The sequence below is a fragment of the Typopeltis vanoorti genome, chromosome 18, assembly GCF_054136105.1.
Source record: "Typopeltis vanoorti isolate ZY-2024b chromosome 18, IOZ_Tvanoo_1.0, whole genome shotgun sequence".
NCBI classification, from domain to species: Eukaryota; Metazoa; Arthropoda; class Arachnida; order Uropygi; family Thelyphonidae; genus Typopeltis; species Typopeltis vanoorti.
Genome location: NC_143566.1, coordinates 106,776,472 through 106,793,469, shown reverse-complemented (window position 1 = coordinate 106,793,469; position 16,998 = coordinate 106,776,472). Strand labels below are relative to the sequence as shown.

Genomic DNA, 16,998 nt, shown 5'->3' with positions numbered 1-16,998 from the left:
TCATTATACATTAGGGGACATTCTCAAAAATTGCTGTGTATATCAAAGACGTGTAAAACAGGAGGCTGATAACATGCTATAATAGAGGTTGCACTCCTAAGTGGCCAAGATTCCAATCTTTCAAGATTTAACTTAAATGAAAATGCAATTCATACATATTAAGTATGCTTTATACATACTGATATTCAGATATTGATTCTCGTAGATAGGCTTATACGTTGGTTATGCATTTCTAAATAACTTAGGGAATTGAAACAACGTAGATACGAATATAAATTAAATAATACTTTAATAGATATTTCCGATATTTCGGCAATGTCTCATTGCCATTTTCTAAAGGAACTTACAGAAAGGCAGGAGCACACAGGCCCTAACAATACAGTAACTGGAAATGAAGATATGAAGCTATCTTTCTCCTATAAAGTCCTGATGGTGCCCTCTGGTGGGCTAAGTAGGCATTCTTGGCCGTTGGGCTGAAGGTCTGCTGATGTATGCCTCCCAAATTTGGGGCAGTGTCGCATACAACCAAATTTGTTGAGGTTTGGAGAGTTTCTTAGGGCAGAGGCTGATTCCATAAATAATCTTTCAAATTTATATTTGCTCCGGTGTATTATTTTTGCTTTCTTCCACGGTATTCTGTGGCGAGTATCCAGAACATGGTCTGCAAGACCAGAATGGCTATATTTGTAAAACCGGATGTAGTCCTTGTGTTCAGAAATTCTGATATTCGCTGTCCTGCCTGTTTGGCCAAAGTACGACAGTTTACAACTGCAAGGGACCTGGTATACACCAGGTAGGTCTAGGGGAAGTGGTTGGTCTTTTGTAGAGCGGATAAGGGGATGCCAATTTTCTGTAAGGTCTGTAACAGGAGGTGAGGTCATGTTTTTTTAGAATTTTGGTAATTTTTTCCGAGGTGCCTCGGATGTAGGGAATGATGATGGATTTAGAGTAATCTTTTTTGTGGAGGGGGGGAGGAGGGGGGCTGTGGTTTGTAGGTTTTAATATTTTTTGGATTTTTGGGGGGGGGGGGGTAGCCATTGGCTGAGAAAGTGTTTAGGATGTGATTTAGTTCAGTGTTAAGGGCTATGTCGTTAGAACAGATTATTTTAGCCCTGTTGTATAGTGTTTTTACCACTCCATATTGTTCTGAGGGGGGGGGGGGGGGTGAGATTGTTGGTGGATGTATCTGCCTGTATGGGTGGGTTTTCTGTAAACTGAGAAAACCAAAGTTCCATCAGGCTGGCGGGTGACTAGTGTGTCTAGGAAGGGGAGGCAGTTGTTTTCCTCTTTTTCCAGGGTGAACTTGATTCTGGCGTGTTGGTTGTTTAAGTGTGTGAGGAAGGAGAGGAGTGTTTCAGAGCCATGTGGCCAAATAGCGAACACATCATCAACGTAGCGAAGCCATATGGTTGGTTTTTGTGGGGCAGAGGCTAAGGCTTTTTTCCTCAAAGGTCTCCATAAAGAAATTGGCTAAGGGTGGGGAGAGTGGTGAGCCCATGGCTGTCCCCTCTATTTGTTTTGTAGAATTTTCCCTGCCAAACGAAATAGCCTGAGTTCATTGTGAACTGAAATAGGGCTGAGATATCGGAGAGAAAATTTAGCTTGGATTAGCTCTAAAGTTTCCTTATTTCGCAAAAAACCGCTCCGTATATACAACCGCGCTAGCTACGCGTTACTACGCGAACAAATCACCGCCACGCGGTTAGGCTTAGCCAAAATTAACGAAGCTATTCGTACCCTCGAAGAGGAACTTTCGTGCACTTTGAATCAAGAACTGTGGACAATTTTACATGACGTCTCGTGTACCTCCGCAGACAAAGAGTTTGAAAAGATACGAAGCCGACAGATGAAGAAATTCGACAAATTAATAAAAAAGAATTCCACCGTCAATCCAGAACTTTCTACCAACACCGTAATCAACCTTTCTTCAGTCACCCTGAAGCCTGAAGCACTCAACATGCTTTCACGTGGCCACAACTTCGCCATTGCTCCCAAAAAAATACCAAGTGAGGAAATCATGATCCAGATTGAAAGAGGAATCCGCCACCTTCCCACATCAAATCACCAACAGTGTAAGACTGGATGTAGCTTGTGTCCTTTCCATAGCAAAACCACCCAAAACCAATATATCCAACAAGGAATTTGAAGCCCTACAGGAATTGAGAAATAATAAAGAATTAGTTATCACCAAAGCGGATAAAGGAAATGCAACGGTAGTACTTAACAAAAAGGACTACAAAGGTAAGCTGAATGCTCTCCTATTAGATCGGGCTACTTACCTCCCTATCAATTACAATCCCACCAACTCACAAATTAGAAAACTTCACAGCCTCCTTAAGAAAGTTACTTCTTGGCCTGTAGAAGTTACCAACAGATTAAAACCGTTTAACTCTATACCCCCCCGTATTTACGGACTCCCAAAAATACATAAAGAAAATGTGACATTACATCCCATAGTGGATGGCATTGATTCCCCCACATACAAATTAGCTAAATATTTGGCCAAAGAGCTAACACACTATACTGGCAACACACCATCACACATAAAAAACTCAGCCCACTTCAAAGCCAGCATAGAAAACCTTACACTCCAACATAGTGACATAATGGTCAGCTTCGACGTCTCCTCCTTATTCACCAATGTCCCACTCAAGGAAACTTTAGAGCTAATCCAAGCTAAATTTTCTCCCGATATCTCAGCCCTATTTCAGTTCACAATGAACTCAGGCTATTTCGTTTGGCAGGGAAAATTCTACAAACAAATAGAGGGGACAGCCATGGGCTCACCACTCTCCCCACCCTTAGCCAATTTCTTTATGGAGACCTTTGAGGAAAAAGCCTTAGCCTCTGCCCCACAAAAACCAACCATATGGCTTCGCTACGTTGATGATGTGTTCGCTATTTGGCCACATGGCTCTGAAACACTCCTCTCCTTCCTCACACACTTAAACAACCAACACGCCAGAATCAAGTTCACCCTGGAAAAAGAGGAAAACAACTGCCTCCCCTTCCTAGACACACTAGTCACCCGCCAGCCTGATGGAACTTTGGTTTTCTCAGTTTACAGAAAACCCACCCATACAGGCAGATACATCCACCAACAATCTCACCCCCCCCCCCTCAGAACAATATGGAGTGGTAAAAACACTATACAACAGGGCTAAAATAATCTGTTCTAACGACATAGCCCTTAACACTGAACTAAATCACATCCTAAACACTTTCTCAGCCAATGGCTACCCCCCCCCCCCCCAAAAATCCAAAAAATATTAAAACCTACAAACCACAGCCCCCCTCCTCCCCCCCTCCACAAAAAAGATTACTCTAAATCCATCATCATTCCCTACATCCGAGGCACCTCGGAAAAAATTACCAAAATTCTAAAAAAACATGACCTCACCTCCTGTTACAGACCTTACAGAAAATTGGCATCCCTTATCCGCTCTACGAAAGACCAACCACTTCCCCTAGACCTACCTGGTGTATACCAGGTCCCTTGCAGTTGTAAACTGTCGTACTTTGGCCAAACAGGCAGGACAGCGAATATCAGAATTTCTGAACACAAGGACTACATCCGGTTTTACAAATATAGCCATTCTGGTCATGCAGACCATGCTCTGGATACTCGCCACAGAATACGGTGGAAGAAAGCAAAATTAATACACCGCAGCAAATATAAATTTGAAAGATTATTTATGGAATCAGCCTCTGCCCTAAGAAACTCTCCAAACCTCAACAAATTTGGTTGTAAGCGACTGCCCCAAATTTGGGAGGCATACATCAGCAGACCTTCAGCCCAACGGCCAAGAATGCCTACTTAGCCCACCAGAGGGCACCATCAGGACTTATAGGAGAAAGATAGCTTCATATCTTCATTTCCAGTTACTGTATTGTTAGGGCCTGTGTGCTCCTGCCTTTCTGTAAGTTCCTTTAGAAAATAGCAATGAGACATTGCCGAAATATCGGAAATATCTATTAAAGTATTATTTAATTTATATTCGTATCTACGTTGTTTCAATTCCCTAAGTTATTTAGAAATGATATTCAGATAATATCATCATCATCAAATTCCTGACAGGGGTGTACAGGATATGATAGTACTACATGAAAAATTTACATAATTACTAACTTCCTATCTACAATTTTCCTCCAAATCAGTCAATTACTTGTCAAAACTCCAATATTATCATTATCAGATCTTATATTTCTATCGTCTAAGATTGATACAGCACAGAGGCACTTTGTACCATATCAACCCACCTATATCTTGGTCTTTCTCTTTCCTGCCAACCTGGCAGAGACCACTTGTTTTGCTAATCTTTCCTCGTCCATTCTATTCAAGTGACCACCTAAGATTAGCTCTGCTAACGCATTCCTGGATGCCGACAATGCCAAGTTCTTTCCTAATATTCTCGTTTTTAATATGATACTGCCATTGATGCCATCTGTTCACGCCTCTAATCTTTCTCAGGACTATCGTATCTGTGGTCTCTAGTCTTTGGTGAAGTGTTTTACTTCTGACCCAGCTCTCAGATCCATAAGTTAAAACTGGTTTGAACACTGTCTTGTATACAGCTAATTTAGTGTTCCAACTAATTTCTCTTTTACTCCATATGAATTTATTCAACTGACTTCCTACCATACCAGCTTTTTGATTCTGTTGTCTATTTCCATATTTAATTTACCATCTACACTAAAAATCGTGCCTAAGTAGCTGAAATGTTTTACTTGTTATTATTATTACTATTATTACGGGTATCTCCATGGAGTCAGTAGACTCATCGCGGGAGACCCAAACTGCCAAAACAATATCTGTCATATCTCTTCTTGAATTCATTTACAGACGAAGAGCTCACAACTAAGTCAGGCAATGAATTCCACTCATTCACCACCCTCCAGGCAAAAAACCTTGTTCTGACACCTTTGTTAACCACACTCTTCTTTAATTTCCAGAGATGACCTCTTGTTCTTCCATCACTATTACACAGCTGAAACATTTCCCCTGCATCAATCCTATAAAATCCTTTTAGTAATTTGAATGTTTCTATCATATCCCCTCTTCTTCTCCTATCAACCAATCTCTGCAATCCACAAGCTCTCAATCTATCAATGTAGGGAGCATTTTTTATATCACTCACCAACTTGGTCACTCTTCTCTGAACCCTCTCCACAGCCTCCTCATCTCCAAGGAATCCAGGTGACCAGACCTGAGCACAGTAATCCAAATGTGGAAGTATCAATGCTTTATAAAGGGGAATAATAACCTCTTTATCTCTGGATGTCAGTGTGTTCCTCAACAACCAAGTAATCCTATGTGCAATCTTGGACACCTTAGCAATGTGTCCTCTGAACTTCATCTCCCTATCTACCAATACCCCTAAGTCCCTAGCCTCATCAATCTCTTGGAGTACCTTTCCATCGATGTAGTACACAGCTGGTAATCTTTTAATCCCAAAATGCATGACTTTACACTTTTCCACATTGAACTGACATCCATTTTCTTTTGCCCATTTTACCAGCTTATTTAAATCCTCCTGCAAACTTTCAACATCAGCTTGATTTTTTATTGCACTACACAACTTTGCATCATCAGCAAACAACCGAATATCTCCCTTTAAGCCGTTTCCTATATCATTTATATACAAACACTACTCCTGAGATGGTGATTGGTCTGTAATTCAATACTGCAGTTTTAGAGCCACCCTTATGCAAAGGAACCACTTTGCCTAACTTCCACTCCCTAGGGACCATACCAGAGTTCAAACTTAAGTTAAATATCCAGGTGAGAGGGGTTGACAATTCATTTGCACATTCACGCAACACCCGAGCTGATATTCCATCTAAGCCTACCGCAGTGTTTGCATTTAAGTTTTGCAATATATTTAATACCTCTGATTCTTTAGCTTCAATTCTCACATTAGGTATTGCTGTAGGTATAGAGATATCCTCACTTGGGTGATAGACTTTTGAAAAGTGATCACTCAGTAACTCGACTATTACATCTGATTTTGTCACCTCAATACCATCAGCACCCACTAAGGTTATCCTTCCAAAGTCATTCTTCCTCTTACTTGCCACATAGCGGAAGAACTCTTTGGGATTACCCCTGATCTCTTTGGCTAAGGTCTTCTCATAATCTGATGTGGTACCGTGTTATAGAATTAAATTGAAATATAACTGAACAAAAAAAAAAAAAAAAAAATTATATATATATATATATATATAACAAACTCATACATGTGGATTTGTTTACATGCACAGAAGAAACTAATTCCCAAATTATTAATTATTTCATTCAGTGGTTCCCAAAGTTTTTCGGTTCACGGCACCGTTAGTATATCAGGATTTTTCCATGATACCGAAAGTCAGAACATAAGCCTAATATTCCAATATTTCACTGCATGCACAGTTTGGGAACTACTAATTTAATTATTAATTATCCTTGGGTGCTCGTTCGTAAGTACAAAATGCCATAAGTCGGGTCATCTGTAACCCAAGGGACTACCTGTATTATGTTTAGTCGGGAACAAAGTGGGGTGCAAAACCGAAGACAGTCAAAACTACATATACAGCACCCGTACAACCTACTAAAGAGACTATTTTACACAATTTTGTATGACAATTTCCCATACTTTAGGAGTAGTAAGAATGTCATTTCGGTTTAAATTTGGTCTGTGTAGTAGGGCTTCAGCACTTTCTTTATATTATTATTATTATCTGAGACCTCCAGGGAGTCAAGGAGTTATTGAGGGAGGCTGTAAATTACCCAACCCAGCTATCATACCTTCCCTTAAATCCATTTACACTAGATGCACTCACTACCCCTAAGGGCAAATTTACATGCACCTTTTTTTATCTATGTAAAATTTTCGACTTTTCCCAATGGATTCTATGGTTTGGGTTTTCAACTCCATGTTAAGAGAGACTAGATTTCTGCAGTTTGAAAAGACGAATGTGGTCTTGATGTTCCAAGATGTGTTTCTGAACAGATCTACCTGTCTGTCCAAAGTAAGACAAATTGCAGGAGCACGGGATCTCATAAACGCCAGGTAACATCAGAGGTGAGAGTTTGTCTCCTTAGAATAAGGTAACAAGTTATAGATCTGATTGATGGGTTTGTAAGTAGCTTGTATACAGCTAATTTAGTGTTCCAACTAATTTCTCTCTTATTCCATATGAATTTATTCAATTGACTTCCTACCATACCAGCTTTCCTGATTCTGTTGTCTATTTCTATATTTAATTTACCATCTTCAGTAAAAATCGTTCCTAAGTAGCTGAAATGTTTCACTTGTTCCACAGGTTCTCCATTCACAACACAGTTGACATTTTCAACGATTCTGCCTATTTTCATTGTCTTTGTCTTTTTATTGCTGACCTTCATACCATATCTATTACAACAGCTATTCAATTTAGTCAGAGAATCTTGCAGACTTGTAGCGGATTTATTTAGAAGTATAACATCATCCGCATAAAGCAAAGGGCTGACATTAACATCTCCAATTTTGATATCATGTTTAATACCACTTCCCTTCATAATGTGATCCATATAGATAATGAATAACAGAGGGGATAATGTACATCCTTGTCTCACACCAGATTTAACATTAAACCATCTTCCTATACTTCCTTCAATTCTAACTGCTGACTTACAACTCAAATAAAGACTAAGTATTGCTTGATATAATGCCCCATTGACACCATATAACTGTAGCGTATTGAATAGCTTCTCTCTTTGCACCTTGTCATATGCCTTTTCCAAATCGACAAAACTTAAATACAGATCTCTGTTATACTCCCATGCTTTCTCGACTATTTGTCGTAAAGTGAAGATCTGATTCTGACAGCCTCTATTTGGCCTGAATCCAGCTTGTTCTTCACCAAGCTTTTCTTCCACAATTCTTCTCAACCATTTCTCAAGTATACTTGCATAGATCTTGCATAGATCCAAATTGTATTCTTATTGGCTTAAACCAAAATACAAAATGATGATACAACATGACAAAATTTCATGCTGGGGTGTCACCCAGTTAAGCAATATCCCCATTGTTTATGACAGGGCGAACAGCAAAAAGTCAGCTACTGGAACAAATCTGAAAACACACCCAAACTCAACATCACCAGAGTTAAGGATTGGTACTATCAATATACAAAGCCTGAATGGCAAAGAAATGGAGCCAGATGAGGAATTAGATAAGTACCAGATCGACATAATAGGGGTGACTGAAACAAAAAAGACAAAAACCTGGTGAGATCTTTCTGAGCAATAAATACAAAATGTTATATTCAGGCAATGACAATCAAGGAAAATAAGGAGTAGCCATAGTATTCAACACAAAATACAAGGCTAATCTTCTTGAATGGCAGGCAGTCTCAAGTAGAGTGATGTGGGCAAATATCAGAATGGGGAATTGGACAATGAGACTTATTTGTGCCTATGGTCCCACAGAAGGTTCTAATAATGTAGAAGTGGAGGAACGTTTTGAAAAGCAACTGACACAATGAAAAAGGAAAAGTTAATCCTTGTTGGGGATCTAAATAGCAGAGTAGGAAATGATTGTCAGACATACAAAAATATTTTGGGAAATTTGGAGAAAAGTGCAAAGCTAATAATAATGGCAAATACCTGTTGGATTTCTGCTCAGGACATGGACTGGTTATTACTAACACCATGTTCCAACATAAAAATGTGCACAAATTCACATGGAGAGAAGAGGCAAGGAATAAGAAAAGTCTCATTGACTATGTTATTGTTGATATTGATGTTTTTTCCCTGGTGCAGGACCCCAAAGTGCACAGAGGATTTGAAATTGGAAGTGATCACTATTTAGTCTTGAGCAGGATAAAATTGAATTTCATACTGAAAAGAATAACATGTAAGAAAGTTTTAAAGAGAATAAAAGTTGAGTAGCTCTCAGATGAGAACTGTAGACTAAAACACACAAAGATTATTGAAGAAAAAATGAAAGAGTTTGAGAAAAGCAACCAAACCTCAGAGATTCAGTGGCAAGCCTTGAAGAAAACATTGATTGATTCAGCCAGAGAGGTATATTGTAGGGTTGTCTGCAAGGATAGAAAAATCAGAACTCCATGGTGGACACAGGAAGTTAAAGAGGCAGTGAAGGAAAAGAAGAAAGCATATCAAACTTTCCTGGCAAATAAGTTAGTTTGTGCTCTGAGAGAATACAAAGACAATTGTAAGAAAGAGCTAAACACTGTGTAAAACTAGCTAAACAAAAGTCATGGAAGGACTTTGGCAAGAACATAGAAAATAAATATCAAGAAGGCGGTAAGATATTCTGCAAGTTGTTGAAGAAGCTTAGAAATGGAGGAAGGAGTGCTGTAAAAGGAGTTAGAGATGATAAAGGTGACATGAAAACAGGAGAAAAAGATATTCTTGAAGTATGGAGTAATTACTTTGAAAAATTGCATAACAAAACAAGCAGTGATAGCAAATGGTGAAAAAACACTCAACACTGAACAGAAACAGTTCAGAAGAATTGTGGAAAAAAAGCTTGGTGAAGAACAAGCTGGATTTAGGCCAAATAGAGGCTGTCAGGATCAGATCTTCATTTTATGACAAATAGTTGAGAAAGCATGGGAATAAAACAAAGATCTATATTTAAGTTTTGTCGATCTGGAAAAGTCATATGACAAGGTGCCAAGAGAGAAGCTATTCAATACGCTACAGTCATATGGTGTCAATGGGGCATTATATCAAGCAATACTTAGTCTTTATTTGAGTTGTAAGTCTGCAGTTAGAATTGAAGGAAGTACAGGGAGATGGTTTAATGTTAAATCTGGTGTGAGACAAGAAAGTACATTATCCCCTCTGTTATTCATTATCTATATGGATCACATTATGAAGGAAAGTGGTATTAAACATGATATCAAAATTGGAGATGTTAATGTCAGCTCTTTGGTTTATTTGGACGATGTTATAGTTCTAAATAAATTGGCTACAAGATTCCTTGACTAAACTGAATAAATTTTGTAATAGATATGGTATGAAGGTCAGTAATAAAAAGACAAAGACAATGAAAATAGGCAGAATCTTTGAAAATGTCAACTGTGTTGTGAATGGAGAACCTGTGGAACAAGCAAAGCATTTCAGCTACTTAGACACAATTTTAGTGAAGATGGTAAATTAAACATCGAAATAGACAATAGAATCAACAAAACTGGTATGGTAGGAAGTCAACTGAATAAATTCTTTTGGAATAAGAGATAAATTAGTCGGAACACTAAATTAGCTGTATAGACAGTGTTCAAACCAGTTTTAACTTATTATTATTATTATTAAACAAGACCTCATGGAGTCAAAGACTCATCTAGGAGGTCCTTTTATCTCACACACATCTCATCATACCGCATCTTAAACACATTCAAACTCCCTTGCAGACACCACACTCTCAGGCAAGGCATTCCAATCACTCACAACTCTGCACGAAAAAAACCTGCCTCTCACTCCCCTACTCACACCCTCTTTATACAATTTCCAGGGATGACCTCTGGTTCTCCCCTGATCTCCCACTATTCTCTGTAGAACTTCTCCACCATTGATCCTATAACAACCCCTTACCAACTTGTAGGTCTCTATCATATGTCCCCTCTTCCTTCTCTCGACTATACTCTGCAAATTGCATCTTTTCAATCTTTCCTCATACTCGACATTCCAGAGGTCAGAAACTACCTTAGTCAGTCGCCTTTGGACCCTTTCCAACATCTCTTCATCCTTCTGAAAACCAGGTGACCAAATCTGGGCATAATAGTCCATGTGTGGCCTAATCAAAGCCTTATACAATGGAACAAGAATCTCCCTACTTCTACACGTCAGTGTCCTCCGCATCATTCCCAGAAGTCTTTGTGTTGTCTTCACAATTTTGGCGATGTGTCCCCTAAATTTTAGATCCTTATCCACTATCACCCCCAGATCTCTTACTTCCTCCACTTCCAACAATATATTCTCACCAAGCATAAATTCTGCATCCCATCTTTGTTTTCCAAATTTTAAAACCTTACATTTTGCAACATTGAACTCACATCCCCATTTGCTTGCCCAATCACTCAATTTATTCAAGTCTTCTTGCAAGGCCACAACATCTTCAATACTCTTTATGGTTCGTCCCAACTTTGCATCATCTGCAAACAACTGAATATCTCCATCCAAATCTTCGCCAATATCATTAATATACAAGTTAAATAGTAATGGCCCTAAAACAGATCCCTGAGGCACTCCACTAGTGACTTTCCTTTCTGATCTGATATGGATCTGATATTCGGATCTGAGATCTGGGTCAGAAGTAAAACACTTGACCAAAGACTAAAGACCACGGTTATGAGAGTACTGAGAAAGATTAGAGGTGTGAACAGATGGCATCAATGGCAATATCATATTAAAAACGAGGATATTAGGAAAGAACTTGAAATTGTCAGCATCCAGGAATGCGTTAACAGAGCAAATCTAAGGTGGTATGGTCACTTAAATAGAATGGGAGGGGAAAGATTAGCAAAACAAGTGTTCTTTGCCAGGTTGGCAGGAAAAAGACCCCTGTGGAACAAGTAAATTAAAAAAGGAAGACAAAGATATAGGTGGCCTGATACTGTAAAAAGTTCCTTAGATGATAGAAATATAAGATTCTGATAATGTTGGAGTCTTCACAAGTAACAGACTAATTTGGAGGAAAATTGTAGATAGGAAGTTAGTAATGATGTAAATTTTTCATGTAGTGCTATCATATCCTGTACACCCTTTGCGGGTACATGGCAAGAATTTGATGATGATGAGATATCAATCAAAAATAACCATTATGTCAGTATTTTTAAGGATGCAACTTTTAACTAGTGATTTGAAATGGACAGAATTTTTTATAAAAGTAGAGAAGTTGCCAGTAAAGGAAGGGGGGGGGGGGGCAAGAAACTAAGCTAACTGTTGCACAAGTTTACAAGTAGGATTGTCTATACTCTCAACTATAGGGTATAGAGGAATATTAGATTTGTAGAGTTTAGGTACCCCATAAATACTGGATGGTTTAACATTAACAGGTTTTATTTTGTTGATGATGATTTTGTTTTGGGGTACCTAAACTCCACAAATCTAATACTTCCCTATGCCCTAGATTGCATACACAATACTACTTGTAAATTTGTGCAACAGTTAATGAAGTTGTTTGTTTCTCTTACTGGTAACTAACTTCTCTACTTTTTATAAAAAAATCTATCCATTTCAAATCACTAATTAAAAGTTACATCCTTAAAAATACAGACATAATGGTTATTTTTGATGTGACATCTTTATTTACTAATGTACTACTAAGAGACACTCTTAAATTAATAAAGTCTCATTTTCCCCCACCCCAACCCTGATATCTTCAAATTATTCAATGTGCTATGAATGAAGGTTACTTTACATGACAAGAAAGTCTACAAAGAGACCAATGATACTGCTATGAAGTCTTCCCACCCCAAGCATATCATTTGCATTGAACATTTCATAAACAAAATACTTACCACAGCTACATACAAGTCCTGTGTGGTTACACTTTTTTTGTTGATTATTGTTTGCCATCTGGCCCTATGGACAAGACACCTTGGATTCTTTTGTTACTTACCTAAACAGCCAACACCCCAAAATTCACTTCACAGTAGAAAAGAATCTAATAACTGCTTGTCTTTTCTTGGCACATTAGTCATCCAGCTTTCAGAGTACACTGTCTTTTTCCATTTATAGAAAGCCAACACGCACGCACGCGCACACACGCAGGAAGAGATCTTCATAAACAATCACATTATCACCCAGCCCAACAGTATGGTATTCTAATAACACTTACACACAGAACTAGGGCTATTTGTTCTAATGATGCAGCTCTTTCTAACCAACTTAAATATCTTCACTATACTTTCCTGGATAATGGCTACTGCTCCTAATGTTACTGCTATGGGAATCCCTCTTAGTGGGGGAGGGACCCATAGCAGTACTACACTGTTTAAATGTGGTGCATCCTACATCGCATCACATTTAAACCACATGTTAAATTAACAACTCTGATCTGCTCTGTTAAAGATAAACCCCACTCCCTGGTATATCCTGGAGTGTGAAGTTCAGTGTGACTTTAACTTGGTCTACTATGGACAGACAGGAAAATCTGTTAACATCCACATTGGAGAACATAAAAAATACATTCACTACCATTATTTTGGCAAGTCTGAACTGGCAGACCATGCTTTGGACACCCCCTTCACACAGGATTAGATTAAAGAAAACCAGTGTGCATCATAGAAGTTGTTGCAGATCAGAAAGATTATGTTTAGAGTCAGCAGTGGCTATGAAGCATTCTCCTAACCGAGCAAGTATGGCTGCATTAATTTGCCAAACTTTTGGGAGACTTATCTTAAGAACAACTCCTACATTGCTGTAATACTTTTTTTTTTGCAACATCTGAGGGGATCAAAACAGGACTTTAGATCTTTTGTTCATTACAATTTGAATTCTCTCACTTACTCATTGTCACGTGCTAACTGAAACATGTAATGTGCTCTGAAGATGCTGTTTTGAAATCCAGTAAAATATAAGCCATTTAATAAACATCTTTTTTATATATATATATAATTTAGTTGGTACTGTAATACTGTTAAAATAAGTTACAAATAACATCTTTTTTATATTCTGCCATTGATCTGCAATACCGTCTTCAGTATCTGCCTCTTATATCTCATCCATTTGATTCTTTGTTGGTTAAAAAAAATTAAAAATTAAGAAGTTTAAAATTTTGCTTCATAGTTCCCCCTGCTTCCACCTTAGTGTTAATTTACTCCATCTTGTCCATATTTTTATTTATGAGACTAGTAAGATGTGATTAGAAATGATGTTATATCTTCTAACAATCTATTTACAGATATTTTTGAAATAAGTACAGTAATCAATAAGGAAAAGGTGCTTAAGAGTCAAAGCTGTATAACTAGGAGGAGACCTTCATATAGCCTTTTAAAGAATGGGAGAACCAATTAGGGCTTCTGACCTGATGTCCAAACCTCATCTTGTGGTGCACTCTGTTTGGTATCTATCTGGATACTGAACAAATGAAGATGAGCAATTTAGAATTTAGCCAACCAAATTTTATTCTTATTGGCTTAAACCACAATGTAAAATGATGGTACAACAACATAGAATTTCATGCTGCCTGGGGGCCTTGTTTAACTGTCCAGTTAAACAAGGTCCAGTTAAACTGTCCATTGTTTTCATCAGGGAACCAGAGTGAACAGCACAAAGTTGGCTACTGGAACAAATCCTGAAACACATCTTAACTCAATATCAGCAAAGTTTACGATTGGTACTATCAACGTAAGAAGCATCAATGGAAAAGAAATAGATCTAGCAGAAGAATTGGATAAGTACCAGATCAACATAACAGGCTTGAGTGAAACAAACAAGACAAAAACAGGTGAGATCTTTCTAAGTGACAAATGTAAAATGTTATATAATTCAGGCAAAAACAATCAGGGGAAAAGAGGAAGTAGCTACAGTATTCAACACTAAATATGAAGATAATATAATCTTCTTGAATGGCAGGCAATTTCAAGTAGAGTCACGTGGACAAATATCACAATCGAGAACTGGATAATGAGACTCATTTGTGCTTATGGTCCCACACAGAATTCTGCCAAGAAAGAAATGGAGAAATTTTTTGAGGCATTAAAGAAGGCAGGTGACACCAAGAAAAAGGAAAAAGTTGATCCTTGTTGGAGATTTAAACAACAGGGTAGAATATTATTACCTAATATATAGGAATGTTTTAGGAAAACTGGAAGAAAAGAGTAAAACTAATAATAATGGTAAGTGTCTGAGTTTTCTGTTCAGGACATGGACAAGTTATTGCTAACACAATGTTCCAGCATAAAAATATGCACAAATTCACATGTTGAGAAAATGCAAGAAATAAGAAAGGTCTCATTTACTATGTTATAGTTGATAGCAATGTTTTCCAGCTGGTTCAGGACATATGAGTATACAAAGGGTTTGAAATGAAGAGTGATCATTTACTTTTTAAGCAGGATAAAATTTAATTTCATATTGAAAAGAAGAGTGTGCCAGAAAGTTTTAAAATGAATCAAAGTTGAGTAGCATCAAGAGGTGGACTGTAGACTGAAATACAATAATATCATTGAAGAAAATATGAGAGTTTGCAAACCAAAACTTGGAGATTCAATGGCAAACTATGAAGTAAACATTGATCAATTTAACCAGATAATATGTAGTGAGGTTATAAGGATAGAAAAATCAGAATTCCGTGGTGGACTCAGAAAGTTGAAGAGGCAATCAAGAAAAAGTAGAAAGGATACCAAAAGTTCCTGGCAAGTAAGTCAGCTTGTGCTATTAGAGAATACCGAGAAAAATATAAGAAAGCGAAGCATCATCATCATCATAATCAAATTCCTGCCATGTACCCCCGAAGGGGTGTACATATCCTGTACATCCCGAACGTACATGATGATAGTACTATATGAAAAATTTATATTATTACTAACTTTCTATCTACAATTTTCCTCCAAATCAATCTGTTACCTGCCAAGACTCCAACACTGTCAGATCTTATATTTCTATCTTCTAAGGCACCTTTTTACTGTATCAATCCACCTATATCTTGGTTTTCCTCTGAGTCTTTTGCCTGCCAACCTGGCAGAGAATATTTATTCTGCTAATCTTTCCTCTCCCATTCTGTTTAAGTGACCATACCACTTGAGATTAGCTCTTCTAACACATTCCTGGATACTAACAATTAACAATGCTAAGAAAGTGAAGCACTATACGATTAGCTAAACCAAAATCATGGGAAAACTTTGGCAAGAACATAAAAAACAAGTAGATGATAAAGGTGACATGAAACTGAAGATAAAGATATTCTAGATGTCTGCAGTAATTACTTTGAAAGACTGCTAAATGAAACAAGTGGTGTCAGCATGGCGGTAGAAAACTCTCAACAGGAATACATATCCATACTTGAAGTAGAAAAAGTCATCAAAAATCTGAAATGTGGAAATTCAGATGGAATAGGTGAAATTCGACCAGAAATGCTCAAATATGGAGGTATAAAAGTTTTATAGTGGCTGCACAGCATAATTCAGAAAGCCTGATCAGAGAGTCGATTTCTGGATGATTGGAGTATCATCCAGAATTCCCGTTTTGTATATGGATACTATGTATCCATATACAAAACGGGAAATAAAACTGAATGTAAGAATTATGTCAAGAAGGATTGTGGAAAGGAAGCTTGGCGAAGAACAAGCTGGATTCAGGTCAAATAGAGGCTGTCAGGATCAGATTTTCACTTTACGACAAATAGTTGAGAAATCGTGGGAATATAACAAAGATCTGCATTTAAGTTTTGCATGCCTGCAAAAGGCATATGACGAAGTGCCAAGAGAAAAGCCATTCAAAATGCTACAGTTATATGGTGTCAATTGGACATTATATCAAGCAATACTTAGTCTTTATTTGAGTTGTAAGTCAGCAGTTAGAATGGGGATGGCATATAAGGATGTACGCTATCCTCTCTGTTATTCATTATATGGATCACGTTATGAAAGAAAGCGGTATTAAACCTGATATCAAAATTGGAGATGTTAATCTCAGCTCTTTACTTTATGTAGATAATGTTATACTTCTGAATAAATCCAGTACAAGTCTGCAAGATTCCCTGATTAAATTGAATAACTGTTGTAATAAATTTGGTATGAAAACAGTAATAAAACACAAAGACAATGATAATAGGCAGAAACAATGAAAACATCAACTGTATCCAGAGTGGAGAATCTATAGAACAAGTAAAACATTTCAGTGACTTAGGCATGATTTTTAGTGAAGATGGTAAATTCAATATGGAAACAGACAACAGAATTAGTAAAGTTGGTATGGTAGGAAGTTGGCTGAATAAATTTATATGGAATAAGAAAGAAATTAGTCAAAACACTAAAGCAGTTGTATATAAGACAGTGTTCAAA

At 37.6% G+C, this 16,998-nt stretch overlaps 1 protein-coding gene across 5 annotated transcripts in view; it reads right to left on the bottom strand.

The window, feature by feature from the left end:
- Positions 1-16,998, bottom strand: part of LOC150097035 ((Lyso)-N-acylphosphatidylethanolamine lipase-like) — a 111,355-nt gene that overhangs the window by 21,232 nt on the left and 73,125 nt on the right. The window lies entirely within an intron of this gene.